This window comes from Phocoena phocoena, chromosome 18 (genome assembly GCF_963924675.1).
Source record: "Phocoena phocoena chromosome 18, mPhoPho1.1, whole genome shotgun sequence".
In the NCBI taxonomy this organism is placed as follows: Eukaryota; Metazoa; Chordata; class Mammalia; order Artiodactyla; family Phocoenidae; genus Phocoena; species Phocoena phocoena.
In genome coordinates, this window is record NC_089236.1 from 57460501 (window position 1) to 57474928 (window position 14428).

Genomic DNA, 14428 nt, shown 5'->3' on the forward strand with positions numbered 1-14428 from the left:
CAGAAGACCTCAGACCTCCCAAAAGGCAAGAAACTCCCCACGTAACTGGGTAGGGCAAAAGAAAAAACAGAGACAAAAGAATAAGGACGGCACCTGCACCAGTGGGAGGGAGCTGTGAAGGAGGAAAAGTTTCCACACACTAGGAAGCCCCTTCGCGGGCGGAGACTGCGGGAGGCAGAGGGGGGAGTTTCGGGACCGCGGAGTAGTGCACAGCGACGGGTGCGGAGGGCAAAGCGGGGAGATTCCTGCACAGACGATCGGTGCCGACCGGCACTCACCAGCCCCAGTGGCTTGTCTGCTCACCCGCCGGGGCGGGCGGGGCTGCGAGCTGAGGCTCGGGTTTTGGTTTTGGACGGAGCTCAGGGAGAGGACTGGGGTTGGCGGCTTGAACATAGCCTGAAGGGGTTAGTGCACCACGACTAGCCGGGAGGGAGTTCGGGGAAAAGCCTGCACCGGCCGAAGAGGCAAGAGACTTTTTCTCCCCTCTTTGTTTCCTGGTGCGCGAGGAGAGGGGTTTAAGAGCGCTGCTTAAAGGAACTCCAGAGACGGGCGCGAGCCGCGGCTAAAAGCGCGAACCCCAGAGACGGGCGCGAGCCGCGGCTGAGGGCGCGAGCCCCCGAGACGGGCGCGAGCCGCGGCTGAAAGCGCAAACCCCAGAGACGGGCGCGAGCCGCGGCTAAAACCGCGGACCCCAGAGACGGGCGGGAGACGCTAAGGCTGCTGCTGCCGCCACCAAGGGGCCTGTGTGCGAGCACAGGTCACTCTCCACACCCCTCTTCCGCGGAGCCTGTGCAGCCTGCCACTGCCAGGTTCCCGGGATCCAGGGACAACTTCCCCGGGACAGCGCACGGCGGGCCTCAGGCTGGAGCAACGTCATCCCGGCCTCTGCCGCCGCAGGCCCGCCCCGCACGCCGTGCCCCTCCTTCCCCCATCCCCCAACCCCCGGCCTGAGTGAGCCGGAGGCCGCGAATCAGCGGCTCCTTTAACCCCGTCCTGTCTGAGCGAAAAAACAGACGCCCTCCAGCGGCCTACACGCAGAGGCAGGGCCAAATCCAAAGCTGAGCTCCTGTGAGCTGTGAGAACAAAGAAGAGAAAGGGAAATCTCTCCCAGCAGCCACAGAAGCAGCGGATTAAAGCTCCACAATCAACTTGATATACCCTGCATCTGTGGAATACCTGAATAGACAAGGAATGATCCCAAATTGAAGAGGTGGAATTTAGGAGCGAGATCTATGATTTTTTTCCCTTTTCCTCTTTTTGTGAATGTGTACGTGTATGCTTCTGTGTGAGATCCTGTCTGTATACTCTTGCTTCCACCATTTGTCCTAGGGCTCTATCCGTCCATGACTTTTTTTTTAAAAATTCTTTTTCTTAATAATTAAGTTTAATTGTAATAACTTTATTATACTTTACCTTCGTTCTTTCTTTCTTTCCTTCCTTCCTTCCCTCCTTTAGACAACGAATCACCCCAAATTGAGGAGGTGGTCTCAGGGAGCAGGATTTATGATTTTTCCCCCTTTACCTCTTTTTGTGAAGGTGTATGTGTATGCTTCTGTGTAAGATTTTCTCTGTATAGCTTTGCTTCCAACATTTGTCCTAAGGTTCTATCCGTCCCTTTTTTTTTTTTCCTAAATATTTTTTAATTCAATAACTATATTATACTTTATTTTATTTTTACTGTATCATCTTTCTTTCTGTCTTTTTTCCTTCTTTCCCTCCTTCCTTCCTTCCTCCCTCCCTCCCTCCCTCCCTCCTTTCTTTCCTTCTTTGCTTCTTTCTTCCTTCCTTCCTTTCCTCCTTTCCTTCTTTCTTTACTCATACTTCTACTAATTCTCCCTACTTTTTCTCCCTTTTATTCTGAGCTGTGTGGATGAAAGGCTCTTGGTGCTCCAGCCAGGAGTCAGGGCTCTGCCTCTGAGGTAGGAGAGCCAACTTCAGGACACTGGTCAACAAGAGACCTCCCAGCTCCACATAATATTAAACGGTGGAAATATCCCAGAGACCTCCATCTTAACACCAGCACCCAGCTTCACTCAATGACCAGCAAGCCACAGTGCTGGACAACCTATGCCAAACAACTAGCAAAACAGGAACACAACCCCACCCATTAGCAGAGAGGCTGCCTAAAATCATAATAAGGCCACAGACACCCCAAAACACACCACCAGACGTGAACCTGCCCACTAGAGAGACAAGATCCAGCCTCATCCAGCACAACACAGGCACTAGTCCCCTCCACCAGGAAGCCTACACAACCCACTGAAACAACCTTAGCCACTGGAGACAGACATCAAAAACAACGGGAACTACGAAAGTGCAGCCTGCAAAAAGGAGACCCCAAACACAGTAAGATAAGCAAAATGAGAAGACAGAAAAACACACAGCAGATGAAGGAGCAAGATAAAAACCCACCAGACCTAACAAATGAAGAGGAAATAGGCAATCTACCTGAAAAAGAATTCAGAATAATGATAGTAAGGATGATCCGAAATCTTGGAAGTAGAATGGACAAAATGCAAGAAACAGTTAACAAGGACCTACAAGAACTAAAGATGAAACAAGCAACGATGAACAATGCAATAAATGAAATTAAAATCACTCTAGATAGGATCAATAGCAGAATAACTGAGGCAGAAGAACGGATAAGTGACCTGGAAGATAAAGTAGTGGAAATAACTACTGCAGAGCAGAATAAAGAAAAAAGAATGAAAAGAACTGAGGACAGTCTCAGAGACCTCTGGGACAACATGAAACGCACCAACATTCGAATTATAGGGGTTCCAGAAGAAGAAGAAAGAAAGAAAGGGACTGAGAAAATATTTGAAGAGATTATAGTTGAAAACTTCCCTAATATGGGAAAGGAAATAGTTAATCAAGTCCAGGAAGCACAGAGGGTCCCATACAGGATAAATACAAGGAGAAACACGCCAAGACACATATGAATCAAACTGTCAAAAATTAAATACAAAGAAAGCATATTAAAAGCAGCAAGGGAAAAACAACAAATAACACACAAGGGAATCCCCATAAGGTTAACAGCGGATCTCTCAGCAGAAACCCTACAAGCCAGAAGGGAGTGGCAGGACATACTGAAAGTGATGAAGGAAAATAGCCTGCAACCAAGACTACTCTACCCAGCAAGGATCTCATTCACATTTGATGGAGAAATTAAAACCTTTACAGACAAGCAAAAGCTGAGAGAGTTCAGCACCACCAAACCAGCTTTACAACAAATGCTAAAGGAACTTCTCTAGACACGAAACACAAGAGAAGGAAATGACCTATAGTAGCGAACCCAAAACAATATATAAAATGGAAATAGGAACATACATATCGATAATTACCTTAAATGTAAATGGACTAAATGCTCCCACCAAAAGACACAGATTGGCTGAATGGATACAAAAACAAGACCCTTATATATGCTGTCTACAAGAGACCCACTTCAGAACTAGAGACACATACAGACTGAAAGTAAGGGGATGGAAAAAGATATTCCATGCAAATGGAAACCAAAAGAAAGCTGGAGTAGCAATTCTCATATCAGACAAAATAGACTTTAAAATAAGGACTATTAAAAGGGACAAAGAAGGACACTACATAATGATCAAGGGATCGATCCAAGAAGAAGATATAACAATTGTAAATATTTATGCACCCAACATAGGAGCACCTCAATACATAAGGCAAATACTAACAACCATAAAAGGGGAGATCAACAGTAACACATTCATAGTAGGGGACTTTAACACCCCACTTTCACCCATGGACAGATCATCCAAAATGAAAATAAATAAGGAAACACAAGCTTTAAATGATACATTAAACAAGAAGGACTTAATTGATATTTATAGGACACTCCATCCAAAAACAACAGAATACACATTTTTCTCAAGTGCTCATGGAACATTCTCCAGGATAGATCATATCTTGGGTCACAAATCAAGCCTTGGTAAATTTAAGAAAACTGAAATTGTATCAAGTATCTTTTCCGACCACAACGCCATGAGACTAGATATCAATTACAGGAAAAGATCTTTAAAAAATACAAACACATGGAGGCTAAACAATACACTACTTAATAATGAAGTGATCACTGAAGAAATCAAAGAGGAAATAAAAAAATACCTAGAAACAAATGACAGTGGAGACACAACGACCCAAAACCTATGGGATGCAGCAAAAGCAGTTCTAAGGGGGAAGTTTATAGCAATACAAGCCCACCTTAAGAAGCAGGAAACATCTCGAATAAACAACCTAACCTTGCACCTCAAGCAATTAGAGAAAGAAGAACAAAAAACCCCCAAAGCTAGCAGAAGGAAAGAAATCATGAAAATCAGATCAGAAATAAATGAAAAAGAAATGAAGGAAACAATAGCAAAGGTCAATAAAACTAAAAGCTGGTTCTTTGAGAAGATAAACAAAATAGATAAACCACTAGCCAGACTCATCAAGAAAAAAAGGGAGAAGACTCAAATCAATAGAATTAGAAATGAAAAAGGAGAAGTAACAACTGACACTGCAGAAATAAAAAAAATCATGAGAGATTACTACAAGCAACTCTATGCCAATAAAATGGACAATCTGGAAGAAATGGACAAATTCTTAGAAATGCACAACCTGCCAAGACTGAATCAGGAAGAAATAGAAAATATGAACAGACCAATCACAAGCACTGAAATTGAAACTGTGATTAAAAACCTTCCAACAAACAAAAGCCCAGGACCAGATGGCTTCACAGGTGAATTCTATCAAACGTTTAGAGAAGAGCTAACACCTACCCTTCTCAAACTCTTCCAAAATATAGCAGAGGGAGGAACACTCCCAAATTCCTTCTACGAGGCCACCATCACCTTGATACCAAAACCAGACAAGGATGTCACAAAGAAAGAAAACTACAGGCCAATATCACTGATGAACATAGATGCAAAAATCCTCAACAAAATACTAGCAAACAGAATCCAACAGCACATTAAAAGGATCATACACCATGATCAAGTGGGGTTTATTCCAGGAATGCAAGGATTCTTCAATATACGCAAATCTATCAATGTGATAAACCATATTAACAAATTGAAGGAGAAAAACCATATGATCATCTCAATAGATGCAGAGAAAGCTTTCGACAAAATTCAACACCCATTTATGATAAAAACCCTCCAGAAAGTAGGCATAGAGGGAACTTTCCTAAACATAATAAAAGCCATATATGACAAGCCCACAGCAAACATCATCCTCAATGGTGAAAAACTGAAAGCATTTCCACTAAGATCAGGAACAAGACAAGGTTGCCCACTCTCACCACTCTTATTCAACATAGTTTTGGAAGTTTTAGCCACAGCAATCAGAGAAGAAAAGGAAATAAAAGGAATCCAAATCGGAAAAGAAGAAGTAAAGCTGTCACTGTTTGCAGATGACATGATACTATACATAGAGAATCCTAAAGATGCTACCAGAAAACTACTAGAGCTAATCAATGAATTTGGTAAAGTAGCAGGATACAAAATTAATGCACAGAAATCTCTGGCATTCCTATATACTAATGATGAAAAATCTGAAAGTGAAATCAAGAAAACACTCCCATTTACCATTGCAACAAAAAGAATAAAATATCTAGGAATAAACCTACCTAAGGATACGAAAGACCTGTATGCAGAAAATTATAAGACACTGATGAAAGAAATTAAAGATGATACAAATAGATGGAGAGATATACCATGTTCTTGGATGGGAAGAATCAACATTGTGAAAATGACTCTACTACCCAAAGCAATCTACAGATTCAATGCAATCCCTATCAAACTACCACTGGCATTTTTCACAGAACTAGAACAAAAAATTTCGCAATTTGTATGGAAACACAAAAGACCCCGAATAGCCAAAGCAATCTTGAGAACGAAAAAAGGAGCTGGAGGAATAAGGCTCCCTGACTTCAGACTATATTACAAAGCAACAGTAATCAAGACAGTATGGTACTGGCACAAAAACAGAAAGATAGATCAGTGGAACAGGATAGAAAGCCCAGAGATAAACCCACGCACATATGGACACCTTATCTTTGATAAAGGAGGCAGGAATGTACAGTGGAGAAAGGACAGCCTCTTCAATAAATGGTGCTGGGAAAACTGGACAGGTACATGTAAAAGTATGAGATTAGATCACTCCCTAACACCATACACAAAAATAAGCTCAAAATGGATTAAAGACCTAAATGTAAGGCCAGAAACTATCAAACTCTTAGAAGAAAACATAGGCAGAACACTCTATGACATAAATCACAGCAAGATCCTTTCTGACCCACCTCCTAGAGTAATGGAAATAAAAACAAAAATAAACAAATGGGACCTAATGAAACTTCAAAGCTTTTGCACAGCAAAGGAAACCATAACCAAGACCAAAAGACAACCCTCAGAATGGGAGAAAACATTTGCAAATGAAGCAACTGACAAAGGATTAATCTCCAAAATTTACAAGCAGCTCATGCAGCTCAACAACAAAAAAACAAACAACCCCATCCAAAAATGGGCAGAAGACCTAAATAGACGTTTCTCCAAAGAAGATATACAGAATGCCAACAAACACATGAAAGAATGCTCAACATCATTAATCATTAGAGAAATGCAAACCAAAACTACAATGAGATATCATCTCACACCAGTCAGAATGGCCATCATCAAAAAATCTAGAAACAATAAATGCTGGAGAGGGTGTGGAGAAAAGGGGACACTCTTGCACTGCTGGTGGGAATGTGAATTGGTTCAGCCACTGTGGAGAACAGTATGGAGGTTCCTTAAAAAACTACAAATAGAATTACCATATGACCCAGCAATCCCACTACTTGGCATATACCCTGAGAAAACCAAAATTCAAAAAGAGTCATGTACCAAAATGTTCATTGCAGCTCTATTTACAATAGCCAGGACATGGAAACAACCTAAGCACCCATCATCGGATGAATGGATAAAGAAGATGTGGCACATATACACAATGGAATATTACTCAGCCTTAAAAAGAAATGAAATTGAGCTATTTGTAATGAGATGGATAGACCTAGAGTCTGTCATACAGAGTGAAGTAAGTCAGAAAGAAAAAGACAAATACCGTATGCTAACACATATATATGGAATTTAAGGGAAAAAAATGTCATGAAGAACCTAGGGGTAAGATAGGAATAAAGACGCAGACCTACTGGAGAACGGACTTGAGGGTATGGGGAGGGGGAGGGGTGAGTTTTGACAGGGCGAGAGAGAGTCATGGACATATACACACTAACAAACGTAGTAAGGTAGATAGCTGGGGGGAAGCAGCCGCAAGGCACAGGGATATTAGCTCGGTGCTTTGTGACAGCCTGGAAGGGTGGGATGGGGAGAGTGGGAGGGAGGGAGACGCAAGAGGGAAGACATATGGGAACATATGTATATGTATAGCTGATTCACTTTGTTATAAAGCAGAAACTAACACACCATTGTAAAGCAATTATACCCCAATAAAGATGTTTAAAAAAAAAAAAAAAAAAACACAATCACATAACACATAGATGTTTTTCTTCTTTTCCCTTAACCAATTTCTAGAAAATGTTGCATGTGTCTATTTTCTCAAGATGGGGGATGTACTTAACTCCTGTGACAGATATTGTAGTTATTTTATGGGAAAAATTCAAGAAGTAATTTTTAAAAATGTTTCCTTTGGGATTGAAAAGGCAAAAAAGAAAATTTTTCTTGTGTTTGTGTTTGTACATATATAAGTATGTATAAATATATATATACATATGCATTATATATATTTATGTAAGCAGTGTTTCTACAATTATGTCAGTTATTTCAATCCTGTACTGTTTAAAGAATCATCAATATTAAATATTTACATAAAAACTTTCAAATTCTTATTCTATTGGAGTATTATTTATGGTTATTCCCTCTCATACTTAAGAAATAATTATTGTTTATCAGAGGTCTATCAGTTTCTAAGAGTTGTGGCAGGTCTAAATCCAGTGAAATTTGCCCAAAGCATCACCACCTATGAGATCAGATCCTGGAAATAAAGGCTCTGGATTTTATTCCCACCACTATTACTCTAACCATGTCATATTACTTTATAATATCTTTCAATAAATAACTCCAGTTTATTTATAACAGAACTTAGTCTATATAGCAGTCATATTAGTTGGAGCTCAAATGGTTTTCAAAATATTATTTCACAGTTTAGCATAGAAATTAAAACTTTTAAACATAGGTAACTGTTTAGGTTCAGTTTGTGTTAGGAAAAAAAATCCCTTCTTTGAATTGACAGTTTTGAGGTTGGGGTTTTTGTGAGAGAGAATTGCCCTTTATGGCAATCCTGTGTTTAACCCATTGGGAGTACGCTAATTAGCCTCCTGTCCTGGCTGTTGATGGAAAGAATACAAAATGCATGCTAGTATTCAAGATGGTGCAATCCAAAGCTGATGAAGTCAATGCAAATGTCATGTATGAGATTTTTCAGGGAGAGAGGAGGGGATAGGGATAGTGAGAGTGTGTTCCTCTATGAAAGAAGTGTTTGTGCAGGCTGCTCAAATGAACTGCTTGTTACTTTGCTCAGCTGGCACAAATCCACAACTTTTAGACCTCACATGTTCTTAGCATCCCTTTGTTTGGGATACTATACTGTATTTTTAGCGGTTGTGAAGACTCCTTATGTCCTTCAAGCATCTAGAAACACAGTGATGTTGTTATTTTTGTTACTAATCCACTCTAGCAGAGTTAAGTCAAATTCCATTACACTTAAGGGCATGTGGGTATATTGTTGACACTAGTGTGAAATCAAAAGATATCTTTTGCACTGATTATCTTTTTTTTGGTAGAAATTAAAATTTTGTGATAATATCATGGACGTTTATCATTAGCCTCTTTTCTCTATAATATCTTTTCAAAATGTAATGTGCCAGTGTTTTACATTTCATGAATGGTAAAATTTGAGGAAGTAGTTTTTAAAATCAGAATTAACAAAAATAAAGTTTGTTTGTTTTACTCAAAAACAGATATCAAGCAAACTCTTATGCAACCTTAATTTAGCTCCAGAGCAACAGAGGCAATGATTAAATTAAAAGTGTGTGTGTGTGTGTGTGTGTGTGTGTGTGTACTTTTAGAAAAAATATGATGGTTGTGGTTTAAAGGAAGAAAACAACCTTTTTCATTGTTTTACCATTATGTAAGTAAGATGATTTTAAAGTGAATATGAGTTTAGCAGATTTTAACTTTAAGTGGTGATATTCCTGGATAGTGAAAACACAAGAAATGTAAAAAAATAAAAATCAGATACCAATCAAGGCCAAGAATAATACATTTTAGAGATTAAACCAGACATAAAGCATTTTTACGAAGCTAATTTTAAGCTTGCTATGATAAAATTTTTAAAGTAATAGAAATTTTTTATCAGCTAAATATGGGTCAATTATGAACTATTAAGAAGTTACTGAGCCAGATATAAGTTTTGGAAATGTATGAATTATTTCTCTTTATCATTTTGAATTAAGCACTAAATTCAAATACTAAAATTATAGAAATGCTCATATTTTTTTAAAGGCCATAGATATAATACCCTAAAGAAATTTTAATAGATCATTAATAGCTTATATCAAATAATCAGTAACTATTATAACAAAAAAAGCAATATATGAAATGAGATATTTACACTTGGAAAAATAATGCAAAAATTATAAACTATTTAAATTATTGAATAACTCTGTACTGTAATATATATTGGTATAATTGTGTAATGAAATATCCATATGTTTTTAAGTTTAACCAGATACTAGGGAAAGGATTAGCTGACACATACACAAAACTACAAACTGTTTATTAAAATATTAAAGTTAAATCTGTATAACTCTTTCACTAAAGACATTCAAAATGGAAAAAACAAACTACATTGTGATTCTTAAACTTCAGTATGTACTAGAATCATCTGGAAGGCTTGTTAAAACACAGACCATTGGGCTTCACCTCCACATTTCTGATTCAGTGGATCTGGAGTAGGGTCTCAGAATTTCTTACAAGCTCTTGTAAGTGAGGCCGGTGATGCTGGTGTGAACCACTGGACTAATAGAGAAATAAGGAGATACTGGCATACATAATGGGTAAAATTGCAAAGCCAAATTAAATTTCTATTACTTTTAGGAAAATGATTGCATTTTAGTTTTTTACTTGTTTGCTAAAACAGTGTGAACCAAGTGAGATATCATTTAGTGACTATTTATTCTTTCCTCTAATCATGGGCAGATTCTATAGCTTTATGGTCCTTGTCAGATTTGAAAAAGTCATACAAGTGTAATCAAGTTTAATCTCTAATCTCATATCTAATTCAGTGCATGTCTTCTATACTTTTCTGGCTAAGTCACGCTTGACTCTTGGCCCTAGAAACCCACAGACTAGAGGTAAAGGTAGTATGGTCTGCTTTCTCACTGCTTATTTTCTCTCCTTTGGATTCCACTATCCTTCACTGGATTAGGACAGGAACATGTGTCTCTTTTGCTGCATTTTTCTTTCTCCCATATCTAGGTGAGTGTTGATGTCACAAAATTCTGAAGGCTAACTACTATCTCACTGCACACATGGGTAAACCTACTGACAGGAGATTCCCAAAGATGGTGATTGCTCTGGCTTGCTTTCTTTCAACTCTCTTCAGCTATCATCCCAGTCTTTTGTTGACTTGGCAGCCAGCCAGCCTTCCCAACGGAGTTCCTGCAACATGCCTCACATCTGACTTTTATGTGCTAAAATTACAGTGGAATTGTGTCCTCATTCACCCTCACCACATCAGGTCATGGTTCTGCTTGCTGCTCAACCTTGCACCTTTTTCTTGCCCAGGACTGTGTCTTCAATTCTCTTCCCACCCTTGCTGAAATAAGCACATGTAGCTGACAGTTTGAAGGAAGAGCAGATTTTCAGTAAAGAAATGGGGGCAACCCTAAAATTTCTGAGTAATTTTGTAGGAAACATCCTTACTTGGCTAGAAATGGAGGCTTCAGAAACTGGATTAGAATTGGAGAATCAGAGCCGGTTCTAACTCTCTTTTAAGTGCTGAGGTGGGTGTCTGGCCTCCAACTGCTTGTTGCATTGTGTTTATCAGTCCCCAATTGTGGATCCCACTAGCCAATATAAGGCAACAATAAAAGCGCAGCTGAGTATCCTGTTACGTTAAGAGGACATGACAAAAATTCAACCTCAGAGCCACACTGAGAAGAAAACCACAAAAATCTAACCTAATTTCCCAGAAGCTTTTGGTACGAGAGATGGAAGACTTTACAATGGTTTAAAATCAGTGGTTTGATGAGAATGTTAAAATTCAGGTGGAATCAAAAAGAAACCGCAACGGTGGGAGTAGTTTGTTTACGTAATGGCAACTGAGTAAATTTTCTCAGTAAAGCTATCTGTGGGAAAGAAAGAAGCAAATTATTTTAAATAGACATTATGGAGGCAGGCTGTTGGTGATTGGTGTAATCTTATTTATAGACAAAAATGCCTAGCTCTAGGTAGAATTAATATACCGCTACTTGGGTTATTGAGCTATTTCTGGTATTCTCAAGTCCCAGTTTTTCTAGTTACAAGCAACAAGTGAGTCATCATGTTATTTAACTACTCATTTAATTTTTTAACATGTGAAATGGAAATTAACCTTTCCATAGAGTTACGGTGACGATTAGGAGGGATAATACATATGAAGTGCTTGTCGCAAATGTCAATGTGAGTACCGTTAGTACAGTCCAGCAGGATCTAATGGAAGTCAATTAAGAACATGGTTAAAATATGAGGCCCAAATTTTAAATTAATGAGGAAATTTCACAGAGACATAAAGATCAAGGCTACCAAGTAGGATTCAAAATGAGGATGCCTAAGAATCACCTGGGAGGGTTGTTAAGCTGCAGATATCTTCATGGCTAGGGTGAAGCCAAAAAAGTAGATTAAATGAAAATTTCTTGTGGATTATTTTTTAAATCACACATTGAAAAATATGGGAGAGGGGTTGATGCTGGTTAGTAGAATATACTGAGAGACTAGAATAAAAAGATAAGATGGGACCAGAGATGAGTGTCACTGAAAATTTTAGCATTAGCTGTAGACCTGTTAAAACTAGAAATTGAAGTGTACCATCCCATGTACTTATTATCCTGTACATTTGTTTTGAAATATTTTGACCTGTGCTCTCTTCTTTCACTGCCTGCTCTATTGTGCTCAATAGTTAATGGACAGGTATTTCAGCTGTTGGTATTATATAATCTGAATCTGCTATAGATACTGCATCTTGTTTTTTGTTATAGACTCTATTGAGATTATGCTTTTAAGACAGTGAATCAAGACATGTTTTAGTAACGAGGAAAAAAAAAAACCAGGGGAAAATGTTTTTTGTTCCAAGCCCCATCTTTTAAGAAAACAAATCCATTAATTGGAGCTACCCTATGGCATTCTGTTAAAGAGATTTAACAGAAGTCACTTCTGCGAACTATGTAAAAGGATGATTGTCATTGTTGGTTATTCTGAGTTATCAGAGCTAGAACGGTATTCTAATTATTAACACAATCAAAAAATTTCAGGCAGAGTATTTGCTCCTCATTTATTTTAGGAAGAGTATTTCCTCCTAATGTATTTCTGCCTTAAATCATAAATGGAACAAGTGAATTGAGTAAAGGTTTAATTCCTACATTTACCATATGTAGGAATTAAATTGTACCCTGAGAGAATATGAGAGATTCCAAGAAATTCCAAGTTTCCCTATTGATCATATGCTATCCAGTGTAAGGTCACAAAAACACCTGACAACAAATTATTGTTAGAACGGACAGTTATGTAGTAGATATCGATGTTTAGTCAGATATTGTGAAGGGTCTGAAATTTTACTCTACTTGCAAGCAGCCAATTAGCCTGGTAGAGTTTTATATCCATATACTGACGGAAGAACACCAGACCTCTGGGTCAGAGACAGACAGTTTATTATTATTCACAGCACAAAAAGAGCAGCCATAGCAATACCATGCACTGGTTCACCATGTCTCATTTCCCTCAGGGAGACATCATGAGGACCTGTCACCACAGGAGAGGAACTCCGAATTTTAGAAGATTCTGACCTTTATCAGAGCTGTTTGTGACCTTCCCATCCTCACTTCTAGAGAGATTGAGATTACTCACTATCTTGGAATAAAGCAAATTTCCTCCATGGGAGGGTAGGATGCCATCTTTAGGTTATTACCTCATAATGTAAGCAAATGTTTGAAGTGAGGGGAAGTAGAAGACTATCTTCATGATCCTAGATGATTCCAAATATCTCCAGAGGGATATACTCTTTCTAACTTCCAATTCCAGGTGCTGTTCAAACATGCCCTTTGCTGAGAAGTAAAGAGACCACACAGAAACATAAGGAATCCATGGAGAATTATATTCTAAGATTGTGTAGCATAATTTTTATATGTTTTCTAATTTTAACTACTATGATGGTAGCTTTTTTCTTACAGTAAAGAAGAAAAGAACAGATAAAATTTAAGTAGCTGTCACAAGATAGAAGAGTCCTTATTTCATCTTTATTTTCTGTGTTTTTCAGCAGCATCAGCACCTGTTATGGGCTGAATTTATCCCCCCAAATTATATGGAGTCCCAAACCCCAGTACCTCAGAATGCAACCAGATTTGGAGATACGGTTTTTAAAGAGGTAATTAAGCTAAAATGAGGCCTTTAGGGTTGGTCTTAATCCAATCTGACTGGTGTCCTTGAACAAAGAGGAGATTAGGACACACAGACACAGGGATGCATGTACAGAAAGAGAAGACTGGGTGAGGACACATGAAGAAGGGGGCATTCTGCAAGACCAGGAGAGAGGTTTCAAGAGAAACTAACCCTACTGACTCCCTGATCAGACTTCCAGACTACTACTATCAGTCCAGACTTGATCTGGACTTCCAGCTTCCAGAAGTGTGAGAAAATCATTTCTGTTGTGTGAGCCATCCAATCTGTGGTATTTCGTTACAGCACGTCTAGAAAAATAATATACTACCCTAGCCTCAGAAAGCTTTTTCTTCAGACACAAATAGGAATTCAGAGATGGTACTGCTGGACATGTCATATAGGGAAAAATGGTTACATTGTGAAGAACTTCAACAGGTAAAACTCAAGCAAGTCACTACATTCAAGATTAGGTTTTCTGCTTTGTTGTTCCAGAACATTAATATTATTAGAGCCCAGAGGTATATTAGCCTGGGGACCATGCCCTTAATAAAGAATACAGTCATAATTATGAACTAGGAATAAGAAGTAGAGAGATGAGACTTTCTAACCACCAGTGCATTAAACACTTTGACTATATTCCAGACATTTTTCTATGACCTTCATTATCTCATAGAGTGCCTACCTAGAGTGTGTGCAGTAAATCCATAAAATCAAAGAAACTTTTGCTAGCTGCTCCC